General features: G+C 36.8%; 1 protein-coding gene and 1 long non-coding RNA gene across 2 annotated transcripts in view; one reads left to right on the top strand and one right to left on the bottom strand.

Moving 5' to 3' along the window:
* The window catches only part of LOC126592769 (uncharacterized), a 48,959-nt gene that overhangs the window by 23,522 nt on the left and 11,457 nt on the right, over positions 1–13,980 (bottom strand). The gene's annotated exons all lie outside the window — the stretch shown is intronic.
* LOC126592774 (uncharacterized) lies at positions 8,471–10,087 on the top strand. The gene is made up of 3 exons (XR_007612800.1): positions 8,471–8,707; positions 9,267–9,333; positions 10,002–10,087. It is a non-coding gene; the product is annotated as an uncharacterized LOC126592774 (long non-coding RNA).

Genomic DNA, 13,980 nt, shown 5'->3' with positions numbered 1-13,980 from the left:
TTTCCCACTAGGTGGGGTCGGCTATATGAATGCTAGAACGCCATTACGCGCGGTTCTATGTCATGTCCTCTGTTAGATCTAAGTACTCTAAGTCTTTTCTTAGAGTCACTTTCAAAATTTTCTTATGTCTTCCTCTACCCCTTTGGCCCTGGTCCTCTATCCCGTAGTCGCATCTTCTAACTGGAGCGTCAGTAGGCCTTATTTGCACATGTCCAAACCACCGTAACCAATTTTCTCTCATCTTTCCTTCAATTTCAGCTACTCCTACTTTACCTCAGATATCCTCATTCCTAATCTTATCATTTCTCGTGTGCCCACGCATCCAATGAAGCATCCTCATCTCCGCTACACCCATTTTATGTACGTGTGATGCTTCACCGCCCAACATTCTGTGCCATACAGCATCGCCGGCCTTATTGCCGTCCTATAAAATTTTCCCTTGAGCTTCAGTGGCATACGGCGGTCACACAACACGCCAGATGCACTATTCCACTTCATCCATCCAACTTGTATTTTATGGTTGAGGTCTCTATCTAATTCCCCGTTCTTTTGCAAGATAGATCCTAGGTAGCGAAAGCGGTCGCTCTTTGGCACTTCCTGATCTCCGATCCTCACCCTTACCTCATTTGGGCCTCCATGTGCACTGAACTTGCACTCCATATATTCTGTCTTTGATCGACTTAGGCGAAGACCTTTAGATTCCAACACTTCTTTTCAAAGGTTAAGCTTCGCATTTACCCCTTTCTGAGTTTCATCTATTAACACTATATCGTCTGTGAAAAGCATACACCAAAGAATATCATCTTGAATATGTGCTGTTAACTCATCCATTACCAATGCAAAAAGGTAAGGACTTAAGGGTAAGCCTTGGTGTAACCCTACAGCTATGGGGAAGCTTTCGGTTTGTCCTTCATGAGTTCTTACGGTAGTCTTTACTCCATCATACATATCCTTTATGTCTTGGATATATGCTACTCGTACTCCTTTCTTCTCTAAAATCCTCCAAAGAATGTCTCTTGGGACTCTATCATACATTTTTTCCAAATCTATAAAAACCATGTGTAAATCCTTTTTCCTATCTCTATATATTTCCATCAATCTTCGTAAGAGATATATTGTCTTCATGGTTGAGCGCCCTGGCATGAACCCTAATTGGTTGTCTGAAACCCGTGTCTCTTGCCTCAATCTATGCTCGATGACTCTCTCCCAGAGCTTCATTGTATGACTCATTAGCTTAATACCCCTATAGTTCATGCAATTTTGTATGTCGCCCTTATTCTTGTAGATAGGCACCAAAGTGCTCTTTCGCCACTCATTTGGCATCTTCTTCGTTTTCAAAATCCTATTGAAAAGGTCCGTGAGACATGCTATACCCGTCTCTCCCAAGATTTTCCACACGTTGATTGGTATATCATCTCGGCCTGCTGATTTTCTAAGCTTCATCTTTTTCAAAGCTACAACCACTTCTTCCTTCCTGATTCGGCGGTAAAATGAGTAGTTTCTACACTCTTCTGAGTTACTCAACTCCCCCAAAGAAGTACTCCTTTCATGTCCTTCATTGAAATGATTATGAAAATAACCTCTCCATCTGTCTTTGACCGCGTTCTCTGTAGCAAGAACCTTTTCATCCTCATCCTTGATGCACCTCACTTGGTTTAGGTCCCTTGTCTTATTTTCCCTTGCTCTAGCTAGTTTATAGATATCCAACTCTCATTCTTTGGTATCTAGTTGCTTATACATATTGTCATAAGCCGCTAGCTTAGCAACATTCCTTCTTAGCCTTCACCTTTGTTTGTACCTCCTCATTCCACCACCAAGATTCCTTTTGGTGTGGAGCAAAACCCTTAGACTCTCCTAATACCTCTTTTGCTACTTTTTGGATACAACTAGCCATGAAATCCCACATTTGGCTAGCTTCCCCCTCTCTATCCCACACGCATTGGGTGATTACTTTCTCTTTGAAGATGACTTGTTTTTCTCCTTTTAGATTCCACCATCTAGTCCTTAGGCACTTCCAGGTTTTGTTCTTTTTTCCTCTCTCTTTTGATATGTACATCCATCACCAACAAGCGGTATTGATCAGCCAAGCTTTCTCCCGGTATAATTTTGCAATCCTTACAAGTTATATGATCCCCCTTTCTCATTAGAATAAAATCTATTTGTATTTTTGACGACCCACTCTTGTAGGTGATCACATGTTCTTCTCTCTTCTTAAAGAAGGTGTTGGCTAAGAAGAGATTATATGCCATTGCAAAATCCAAGATGGCTTCCCCATCCTCGTTTCGCTCCCCAAAACCATGGCCACCATGAAAACCTCCATAGTTGCCTTTCTCTTTGCCCACGTGTCCATTTAAATCTCCTTATATAAATACATTCTCTGTCTGAGCAATTCCTTGCACCAAGTCTCCAAGATCTTCCCAAAATTTCTTCTTCAAACTCATATCTAACTCTACTTGAGGTGCGTACACACTAATCACATTGATGAGTTCTAGTTCTATTACAATCTTGATTGCCATAATTCTATCTCCTACCCTCTTGACATTTACAACATCTTGTGTCAAGGTCTTGTCCACGATGATGTCAACACCGTTTCTCATTCTATTTGTGCCTGAATATCAAAGTTTAAAACCTGAGTTTTCTAGATCCTTTGCCTTAAGACCAACCCACTTAGTTTCTTGTAGGCACATAATACTTATCATTCTCCTCACCATAACTTGCACTACTTTTATAGATTTTCCCGTTAAGGTTCCTATATTCCACGTTCCTAAACACATTCTACTCTCTTGAACTCTACCCTTCTGTCCTATCTTCTTTACCCTCCCCCGTCTAATAAGATCAAAGTACTCCCTTTGTGTGTCCTGTGTAAAGTTGATAGGAGCATGTGCTTCCAAACAACTTTGAGTGGAGTCGTACAAAAAGAAGTTTCTATGGCCCCATTGCTCATTGAACACTGCATCCGGGTGCCGATGGAGATACAGCGACCCTTGCTCACTTATCACTGTGCTCGGGCCACACAACGTGCCACTTACGGGTGACGCCCTAGCTTTAGCGCGATTTCGTTCTGGATTCATTTTCATAAGAATAGTACGTAACCTAGAAGTGCCGGCTGTCGACTACCTGACGCCTTCCCCCTCCTCCTTTATCCGGGCTTGAGATCGGCAATGTAAGATAAACTTACACAGACGGATCCCAAATATCCAACTAAAATTCGGATCCCAAATTTCTGCCCTATGTGGTTTGGCCGGAATCCGAACCAATCCAGGTGCTCAATTTCAACCTCAGGTATTAAGTTATATCCCCCAAGCTAGCAGATATGTGGACACTCCGAGTCCATGGAGAGGTCATTTTTGTCATTTTCTTATTTTTTATTTTTTTATACTGACTACTTGTTACGATATTGCCAAGTTTTAATTAGAATCTTTATTGGGATTTCAATTGTTTTTCAGCTTTTTATGTGTGTGTTGCTCGGTTTGTAATAAGGACTTTCTGTTCTTTGAAGGAAAGATTGTTGAAGAGAATAAATAAGGTCTCAAGTGGAGTTGCTGAAGTGCCACAATAAATTAAGCAAACTGAAGAAATAGGTAATATGGTTTTTAGTTTACAAAAATTTTGTTTATAAATTTAGTTTCCGTAATATTACTTCTTTACATTTATAATGTTTAATGCAAGGTAATTTTTTTTTTCTCAGGTGAGCAGTATGTTTGAGGGTATTTCTAAATCTTAATTTCCACTTTTTCTCGGTTTTTGCAAGCTTGTAATTTTACTTGTTACTTGATTATAAGAATGTAAACCTTATGAGTTTGTTTATATGGCGCTATAGTCAAACATAGGAGAATTTAACTGAACTAGCCTCTTCGCACATGCCTATGCTCGACCGAGATGTGTTTTTTCAATTATGCGCTAGGCACGATTAACAAATTTGTATTTGATTTTAGACGTTTTATTTGATTGATATTTCAACTTTGTTTATATAAAAATTATCTTTTGAATAATGAGCAATTGAATATTGTCAAATTTTTAAATAATTATTGACTTATGTGTGTGTGTGTGTGTATTTGGCTTCTACAACCTTTGTTTCCTGTATGTATATATTTTCAAAACATGTAAACACCCGCAACATTACGTGGGTACTTTTGCTAGTCAATTTTAAAGGAAAATAATCCCATTAATTATAAGTAATTAACAGAAACTCCTGTCAATTATAATTAAGACTCGTTTAGGAAGTACTTTTAAATGGCTGAAAGCGTTTTTTAAAAAAGAAAGTTTTTGAAACCAATCTTAGTAAAAATGCAAGTTAATTCTATAAAAACACTTGAAATGCTTCATACAAGAAACATCAGTTATATGTCATGTAAGAAGCCCTTCAAGTACTTTTAGAACCTAAAAACATTTTTCTGAAAAACAATTTATGTAATTTTAAACATTTCTTAAAACGAGCCTTTATTGTCATCTTATCAAAGAACGTGGTATCTATAGAGATTTGATAGTGGAATCCTCGTTTTTTATTCAGTTTGCATAATAATATGTTACATACTATATAATATTCATCATTTTATATAATTTACTACCTGGAATAAACTATTCTTTAGTCGTCTATTTTCTGTGAAATGTAAAACAGAAAATCCTCCAAAAATAATTTCAGTGTGCATACGTGGTGTGCCTGCATGCAAAACGTCCACAGAAGAGAGAGGCCAACCCGGTTTTCATCAAAGCTACAAAAAATAACAAAAAGAAAGAAGAAGAAAAAACGTGAACAAAATAACGCCCTTCAGTAAAATCCAAATAAACCGAAAACAAGGAGTTACAAACACGAAATATTTTCATATCAAATTATTATTTTTTTAATTTAAAAAAAAATTAGCTGATAGCTTCGCTATGGCAGTTCACATTTTCAAGGACTGAGAAGATTCACAGAGGCATTTCAGCTTCCCCTGGCCATCATCGTGTCATTCACCAACATTAGGAATCAAACTCAGGCAATGTCGTGTGGAGTATGGGCCTATAATATGTCCCCAACCACTGGGTCACCCCGTGGTGGTTCATACCAAATTATTTTAGATAATGCTATGTAAACCAAGTTTTTAAACCAAATTTGCAAACCAAATGATGTGTCACCAATAGAAAATAAGCACGATAATCAAGAAAGAAGAAAAAGAAACATGAATAAAATAATGTCTTTTAGTAAAATCCAAATAAACTGAAAACAAGGAGTTATAAACATGAAATACTTCCATATCATAATATATTGTTTTTAATTTTAAAAAGAGGACCAGCTAGTGGCTACGTTACATCAGTCCATCTTTTTTGGGGTCGAGAAGATTCATAGAGGTATTTTAGCCTCTTCTGGGCATTATCGTGTGATTCACCAGCGCTAGGAATCAAACTCAGGAAGTGTTGTGTGGAGTACGGGTTTATAATTCGTCCATAACCACTGAGTCACCCCATGGTGGTTCATATCAAATTATTTTGGATAATGCTATAGAGACCAAATTTTTAAACAATATTTGCAAACCAAATTATATGTCACCAATAGAAAATAAGCACGGTAATCAAGAAAGAAGAAAAAGAAACGTGAATAAAGTAACGCCTTTTAGTAAAATCCAAATAAACTGAAAATAAGGATTTATAAACACGAAATACTTCCATATCAAAATATGTATTTTTTAAATTTTAAAAAGAGGACCAGCTGGTGGCTTCATTACAGCAATCCACCTTTTAAGGGCCAAGAAGATTTACAGAGGTATTTAACCCTCCCTTGGCCACTATCGTGTAATTTACCAGCGGTAGGAATTGAACTCAGGAAGTACCTTGTGGAGTATGAGCCTATAATTTGTCCCCAACAATTGGGCTACCCCTTGACGATTCATATCTTATTATTTCGGATAATGTTGTGGAGACCAAATTTTTAAACCAGATTTGCAAATCAAATGATGTGTCATCAATAAAAAATAAAGCATGGTAATCAAGAAAGAAGAAAAAAAAAACGTGAATAAAATAACACCTTCCAGTAAAATCCAAATAAACCGAAAACAAGAAGTTACAGACATGAAATACTTCCATATCAATGTTTTTTTTTTCATTTTTAAAAAAAGGGGACCAGATAGTGGCTTCGCTACAGTAGTCTACCTTATCAGGGGCGGGAAAGATTCACAGAGATATTTCAGCCTCCCCTGCCCATTATCGTGTGATTCACCAACGTCAGGAATCGAACTCAAGAGTGTCGTGTGGAGTACGGGTCTATAATTTGTCCCCAACCACTATGCCACCTCGTGGTGGTTCATATCAAATTATTTCAGATAATGTTATGAAGACCAAATTTTTAAACCAAATTTGCAAGCCATATGATTTATCACTAATAGAAAATAAGCATGGTAATCAATATTTAAGTAATAATTCAATCATCAATATCCACATTATTTGGTTTACAAATTTTGATCAAAAAATTTAGTTTCTCTAGCATTACTCAATTATTTCAGTCTCTCTATGCTTGCAAGTTAATTGTGTGGGCCCAAAATTTTGCATGGAGGGAGTCCACGTGGCCACCATTTAAAATTTGAGAAATCAAGCAATTATAAGAGTGCAATCCGTTTCACGCCTTGATCAGAGAGGCTAAGTAGCTAGATTCATTCATACACTGCTCTCTCTCTCTCTCTTGCGCTAGGAAAATGAAGAAGCAAATAGCGACCTCAGCCTCTATCAGGGAAGGAAATCAGCAGACGAAAAGAAGATGCAAAAATGACGAGCAAGGCAACTCAGAAAAAAGAAGAGTGATGAATGGTGATGGAGTGAACTATGGCCAACAAGTTTTGACGAGACAAATGGATACAGAGCTGCAGATGACGAAGGACGATGAGGTAAAAGAACACCGCCTGAAGAAAGAGGTGAAAACCGAAGACGAGAAAGAGGAAGTGAAAAAAGAGGTGGAGGTGGAGGTGGAGGAGGAGGTAGGTGCAAAGAAGACTGGTTTTACTCAACCTAATCAAAATGCTGATCAAGGGAAAACTGCTACTGAACCACCGCCACAGCCGACAACCAACAACAGTGAAGAGAATATGGAATTAGAACTTGGACTGAGTCAGTGGGGTTGGACTCCTTGGAGTAGCAAGGAGGAGCAGGAATTGTGGTTCGACGGAGATTTTTCCAGTGGCCTTGGGAATCCCTATGGTGATTATTTTTGAAAGTCTAGGTTTTCTTTCTGTAATAGAGTTTTATTTTATTGGTTAGATTATTATGGTATTTTAAACAAGGGATGCTTTGGATGCGGTTCCTAATCCCTAACATTATTTGACTAAAACCTTAATGGTATTCAAAGTTTGATCAAAGTCCCTTGACTTTTTACACCTCATTATTTTACTATTAATATTTATATTTTTATAGTTTTGACATTAATTGTTTGATATTTTATGAGATTTATAATCCTATAAATTTAAAATTCCCTCATTATAATACTTTTAGAAATGGCTACAAAAAAAAAAAAAAAAAAAAAAAATTCAAACATAACAATAAGAAATAATAAATGGCAAAAGAATGTATCCATAGTGTTAAAAAAAATGGTACATTTTACAAAAAAAAAAAATGGTACATTTCACATATAACAAAGTTGTACATTAATAAAGAAGAATGGGTACATTATAAATAGATTAGGGTACGAATAAAAGATTAAAAGATTATGAGTACAAATGAAAATTTTAAAAATATGGGCGCAAAAAGAAATTAATCCATGGGTACAATTAAAACTAAAAAGAAAATACTACATTTTTTTTTTAAAAGTTGCAAATTAAAAGTGGGTACAAACTAAAAATATAAATATATAATACAAAGTTTAGCCATAAAACATAAATATAACATATGTAATTTTTCTATCATTGATTAATTATACAATGTCACGTGATGGTAAATACATGGGCACAAATACAAATAAAACTTTAAAAAATGTGACGACCCGTCCCTAATTTTCCTATGTAATTTCTCCCCGAGTATGTGTATTGACGATTATGCCTTTATTGGCAAGTGACGTGGACTTATTCTTATCGCTTTCCTTTTTATTTCTCGCTATCGCATTTAAATTGTACACACTAGTACGAGTAGACGTAGATTTTAAAGTGTAAAAATATCTACTTCGAATAGATTTCGATTTCCTTTTACTGTAGGAAATCTAGAAATCTATCCCTTGGATTCCTTTTAAACCCATCCCGTGCACTCTCTGCATCACTCCACTTTCAGCTATTCCATCCCATCTTTTCTGTATGTTTTGTCCCCCCTCTATTAGAAAAAGCAAAGAAAATTTGAAAACCTCTATCTTCTTCCTCTCTCTCCCTCTGCAACTCCATGAGTGAGCTCCAAAGCTCATAGATCGAACAAACAAACTACATCATCATGCTTATCTCAGCCCCACAATCATGACCATACCCCTGGTTCACGTGTTGACTGAGTTTTGAACGTCCAACTCAGAAGGTCCGACTTGGCGAGTTCGATACTACGGTTTTCAAGCCATGCATGGCTAAGGTAAGCCTTAAGAAACCCTTAGAACCTTCATTTCACTTCTATGGGTTGTTATTGATCCTTTGTTTGTGTTTTGAACGTGTGGTTTTACCCAGAAACTCGAGAAGAAGGAGAACCCGAAGTTTTTCGTACAAGAACCGTGGCCATTTAGTCACTTTCAAACCATTTTTCTGGTCAACCTCGACCACAATTGGACTTCTTCTAGGTACAAACTTGTTCTCCACATTCCTAAATTCAAAATGGCTTTTGAATCACTGAGTTTGGCTAAGTAACGAGTGAGAAATCAACTCTGGAAGTTAGGAAGAAAATTTTAGTTTTCTGGAAAATTTTAGCCGTCGTCGTTTGGCCACTTTCAGACCAAATTTCTGAACAACATGGATTTTATTCGAACTTTCTGTAAATAGGGATCTGTAGATCACATTTCTAGATTTAATTTGGATTTTGTAGAAGTGAATTTGGTTGAGAATCGAGCTCGTTATGGGCTCTGGAAATTGGGCCAAAAATCTGCAAAACTGCAGATTTTCGCGAAGAAGGCGAGTACAGTGTACTCGCGGGGGCGCGTGGGCGTGCGTGGACCGAACCTTTAGGCGGCGCGTGGGGGTGCGTCCGGCCTCCGGCCGGCGCGTGGTTGACGTGTGTGCGTTCGTGTCATCGAGTAGATCGATTTCATATATTTATACCTTAAATTTGAGCAAACTATGGGGATTTTATTTAGGTTTCCGTTATGTGCTTTAATTAATGTTATTTAGTTATTTCACATATAGGGGAAACTTATTCCGAGGATTTTCGAGGCCAAGCTAGGCTCGGGGGCTACGACCCAGCGACGTACTTGTGAGTGGGCAGTTGTTTTATACCTATATATATTTATAGTTTCCATAAATGCGTATTTACTTCACTTTTACGCCTATTTTTCCTAGTATCATTATTGTGATATAAATTGTGATAAATGCTGCTATATGATTGTGATATTACTGTCATGGCATTCATACGTACTTGTGTACATGCTCATCTTGCTGCACTCGGTGTTAGTACTCGCCTCAGGGCCAGGGCCAGTCCTTCACGTGTATGTTCACATCCGCACCGTTCGCTCACCTTGGATCCAAGTTTAGGTGCCAGTCTTGTCGGGTAGATTGCATTAGGCGATCCGACTTGTATGTGATGTGCTTTTGCACCAGTTTTCACGTGATTGTAGTACTAGAGCATATTGATTACACCCAGTCATGTTCGTGTCAGAAACCATCTGTTCGAACTTGTGTGTCAGCTTAGATGGATGAGCACTTAGTTATATTGATTATCACATGATTATTATTGTGGCATATGATACATCATTTACTTGGCATATTTCTGGTTATATGGCTGATATACTAGATTTCATACTTACGTAGTATGTTTTGAGGAAACTATACTTGTTTTACGGCGAGGGGTTAGTATATTCAAAGATAAAGGTTTTCTTATAAGCATTGTTTTGACCCACTCAACTTTGTTTTTCGCCCTTCCAGGACCTAGATAGCTGTACTCTCGGTGGCACTCGAGGAATCACGGCAGTTCTGATATTTCCTTCTGTTTAGATGTACGAACTTATCACTATTATGTAATAAGTATACTTTGGTTGCTTTGACTACTCTTTCGTAATCTCACTGTCTATCACACTCTGAATAATTGTAGTGGGTTCAACCCACGAACTGCGCACTCTTTCACTGTTTAGTTCTAATTAGTTTTAATTTTATTCACTTTTTGCATCACTTACCCTTATGGTTACGTCACCTCACGGTGACGGCCAGCATGCTTCGACCTTTCCAGGTCAGGGTGTGTAAAAAAATATGGGCACAAAAAGAAATTGACACACCCCTATCCTAGAATCAAGGCGTGCTGGCCGTCACGTGAGCGTGACGTAACCATAAGTGCGGTGCGGAAGCAGAAGATAAGAGAATTACGAAGGAAATAACCAATTACTAGCAAATATTACCCAACTAGCAGACTAAAGTGAATTAAGGTGTGAACACACACATAAACAGAGCATAAACACTAGTTGCAGTCAAGTAGGACCATAACTAAAATACAACACCCGCAGGTGAGTTCTACATTCAAGAAGTCTGTCAGAACTCCGTGGAAATCCTCGTGGGCTACCAACGCTGCTAACTAGAACCTGGAGGGGCGAAAAACAAGATTGAGTGGGTCAGTAAAACCAAAGCTTTTCAAAAACATTTCACCAAAAACAATTCTAACCCCTCACTGTAAAACCTGTATACTTTTCCCAGAAAATAACATAATAGTATAAAAATCCTCAATATATCTCAAATCATCATTCTTTATCAAAATTCAGAAATCATGCCATGCCATAATGTCAAAACAGAATATGGATGCATCAATATAACAGGTGATATAATAAATCAACCGGAGACCCTGAAGTTGGTCCTGTACGGTTAATTATAAAGCTCAACATCCAAACCAGCCGGAGTCACAAACTGTGACCTGTACGGCACTGCCGAAGCCACCACAGTGACCTGTATGGCACTACACTACACATAAGTCGGAACTACCTGAAGTAGTCTGTACGACAAGAATGGTGTAAGAATATGCTCTAGTGCTTCTCTCATCAATCATCTGTGCACATAATCTAAAGTCACCTACCAGTCGGAATCACCTCAGTGATCTATACGACTAGCATGTCAGAACCCTCTCATGGTCTGTACGACATGCACCTACTTGGATCCAAGGTGAGCGTACGGTACGGTGAATACTATAAGCACTAATACCAGGGGTGCAGGTTATAAGCTCTCAACACAATCACATCATCAATGATTCACATAAATAACGTAGAACTCACCTGATACTCACCTGTGCGTCCACAACACCATTTCACATATATATGCATCAATTATCCATTCATATAATTCATAATATGCATGCATGGCATTTTAAAAACCTATTTTCATTTAAATCAAATTTCTGGGAAAATCGATAGCATATAGGTAAATACAGAAAAAATATTGCCCACTCACTGATAAGTCGAAGGGTCGTAACCCCCGTGACATCCCTGGATTCGCTCGTCCTTGGGATAGGTGTCACCTATATGCGAAACAACTATAAAAACGTTATTTAAAGCACATCACCAACAATTCGTAATATCTTCTCATACGGTGCTCAATTTGGGTAAATAAATATACCACAGTAACCTACTCGACGTCACGGACGTCGACATATTTTTAAAATAATTTTTGGGCTTGTCACGTGCCCCCACGCGCTGTGGGTGGCACGGACCTACGCGACCCCACGCGCGTCTTTTTCTTCCTCGCGTCGTCGGCACAGTGCTGCCGGCACCGGAAACTTGCAACTCGTCCGTTCTCACTCATTTCTTCACCATTTTTCATGAAATTTTCACCTACGAGCTCTAAATTAAGAGGGGAAGGAATCTATACCTTTAAAAACTTCCAAAACCTTCAAAATCACGTCAGGAAATTTCACCCAAAACCGGCCACCTTCGAACGCAGTGATCCCGACGTCCAAAACTTCCAAACGAACGTCCCCGAGCTTCCTTAGAACCTCACTAAGCTCATTGTGAGCTTGGATTGTGCTAAAAATCAATCAATACAAAGTTCATGAATAGTGCCAAACTTGGACCTTGAGTTTTCAACGAGAAAACGAAGGGTTTCTTACCTGAAAATTGTATCTTTGGGTTCGTAGGGCACTCACGAACACAATGGTGCTAATTTCCACTTCGATCCATGAAGTTTTGAGGGATTTGGTGCTTTGGTCCGTACGGTTTCGAAGGAAGAGAGAGAGAGAGAAAGACTGAGACGGAGAGGAGAGAGAGAGAAGGCACGGGGGAAATGAGAGGGTTGTCCCATGTGTGTGTTGTGTGATCCACCCAAAACAATTCACAACTTCAATCCCTAACCACAAAATTTTACAACCCAATTTTAATCCAACTTAATAAATTTTCCAAAAACTTAGGAATTATGTATGTATTTAGTCCAATAATATGTCACACACACATACCTTGGCAACCGCTAAGGGTAATCCCGTCATTTCACGTCCTTGATAGATAAAATCCCGGGACGGGCTGTGACAGAAATTAATATATGGGTACAAATTAAAATTGAAAAGAAAATTGGTACAAATTAAAAAAGGTTTGCAAATTAAGAATAGGCACAAACTAAAAATAAAAATATATGACAAAAAATTTAGCCATAAATATAAATATACTAATTGTAACATTTTTAACACTAAATGAATATATTTAAAAATAAAAATATTTTATTATTAAAATAATTAATGATATTATTAATACCCAAGGACCTTGATAAAAAATTGAAAAGTAATAAGGTTTTAATCAATGGAATAGCAAAAGGAGAGATGAGAACCTAATTTCTCCTTTAAACAATGTCATTTATGAACCCTTTTTAAAAACTTCATCTCTGTCCCATTTTTTTCTTCCAATTATTTCATTTTTTTACTAATTATTAACTTAATAATTGGGGTATTTATACCAGACTGCCAAATAAGTTACTAACACATTAAAAACTCTCACAACCTCACTATCGTCGCATCCTTTTCTCTGTAAGAATTCCTCCCAACTGCTCAATACATACATTGTATGTGAGCAATTGTTAGTATATATATAAATACAAAATAAACAAAAATAAAATAGGGAGGGGTAAATTAATACCCTCGACTGCTGGGTTTATTGTTTTAGAAACTTTTAAACCCGACACTAAATAAAGATATCAAAGATTAATAGTAGAATAAAACAAGACTCAACATTTCAATGTTTTTTTTTAATTTTTTTACAAACGATAATCTACACTAATCTACACTAAGGAGAGAGAAAGGATTTGAGCTTGTAATGCAATGGATTAAGGAAGGCCCTAAACTACTAGGAAGATCCACTACTTGTCTATTTTAATGAATAATATATGATTTTTAAGACATAATTATGTGTGATGAAATGGTTTTTTAAGGTACATGATAATTAATAAATTCCCTTATTTTTATTTTAAAACATTAAAAATTTAAAAGCATCCACTAGAAAAAAAACCCCTTACGCGACGAAGCACACATTGTCGCACAAAGTGACTTTGCCCGACAAAATTTTAGACTTCGTCGCACAATATGTTTAAAAAATAAATAAAAAATATATTTTTTAAAAACTTTACGCGACGAAATCCAAATATTTCGTCGCCTCAACCCAATTTATTTTCTTTTTTATTTAATTTTTTATTTTAAATTGTAAAATAAATTATTTTCTTTGTTTTTATTTTTTATTTTTTAAATTTTGCTCAATGAATATTAATATTTCGTCGCCTAAACCCTATTTATTTTATTTTTATTTAATTTTATATTTTATATTGTTAACCTAAATTATTTTCTTTATTTTTATTATTTTCTTGGCTCACGAATCAACATTTCGTCACCTACTTTATATTTTAAATTGTAAAATAAAATTATTATTATTTTGTTATTTTTAAAAACTTTGCG

Source organism: Malus sylvestris, chromosome 12, assembly GCF_916048215.2.
Source record: "Malus sylvestris chromosome 12, drMalSylv7.2, whole genome shotgun sequence".
Classification (NCBI taxonomy): Eukaryota; Viridiplantae; Streptophyta; class Magnoliopsida; order Rosales; family Rosaceae; genus Malus; species Malus sylvestris.
The sequence above is the reverse complement of the archived record's forward strand: the minus strand, read 5'-3'. Positions and strand labels throughout refer to the sequence as shown.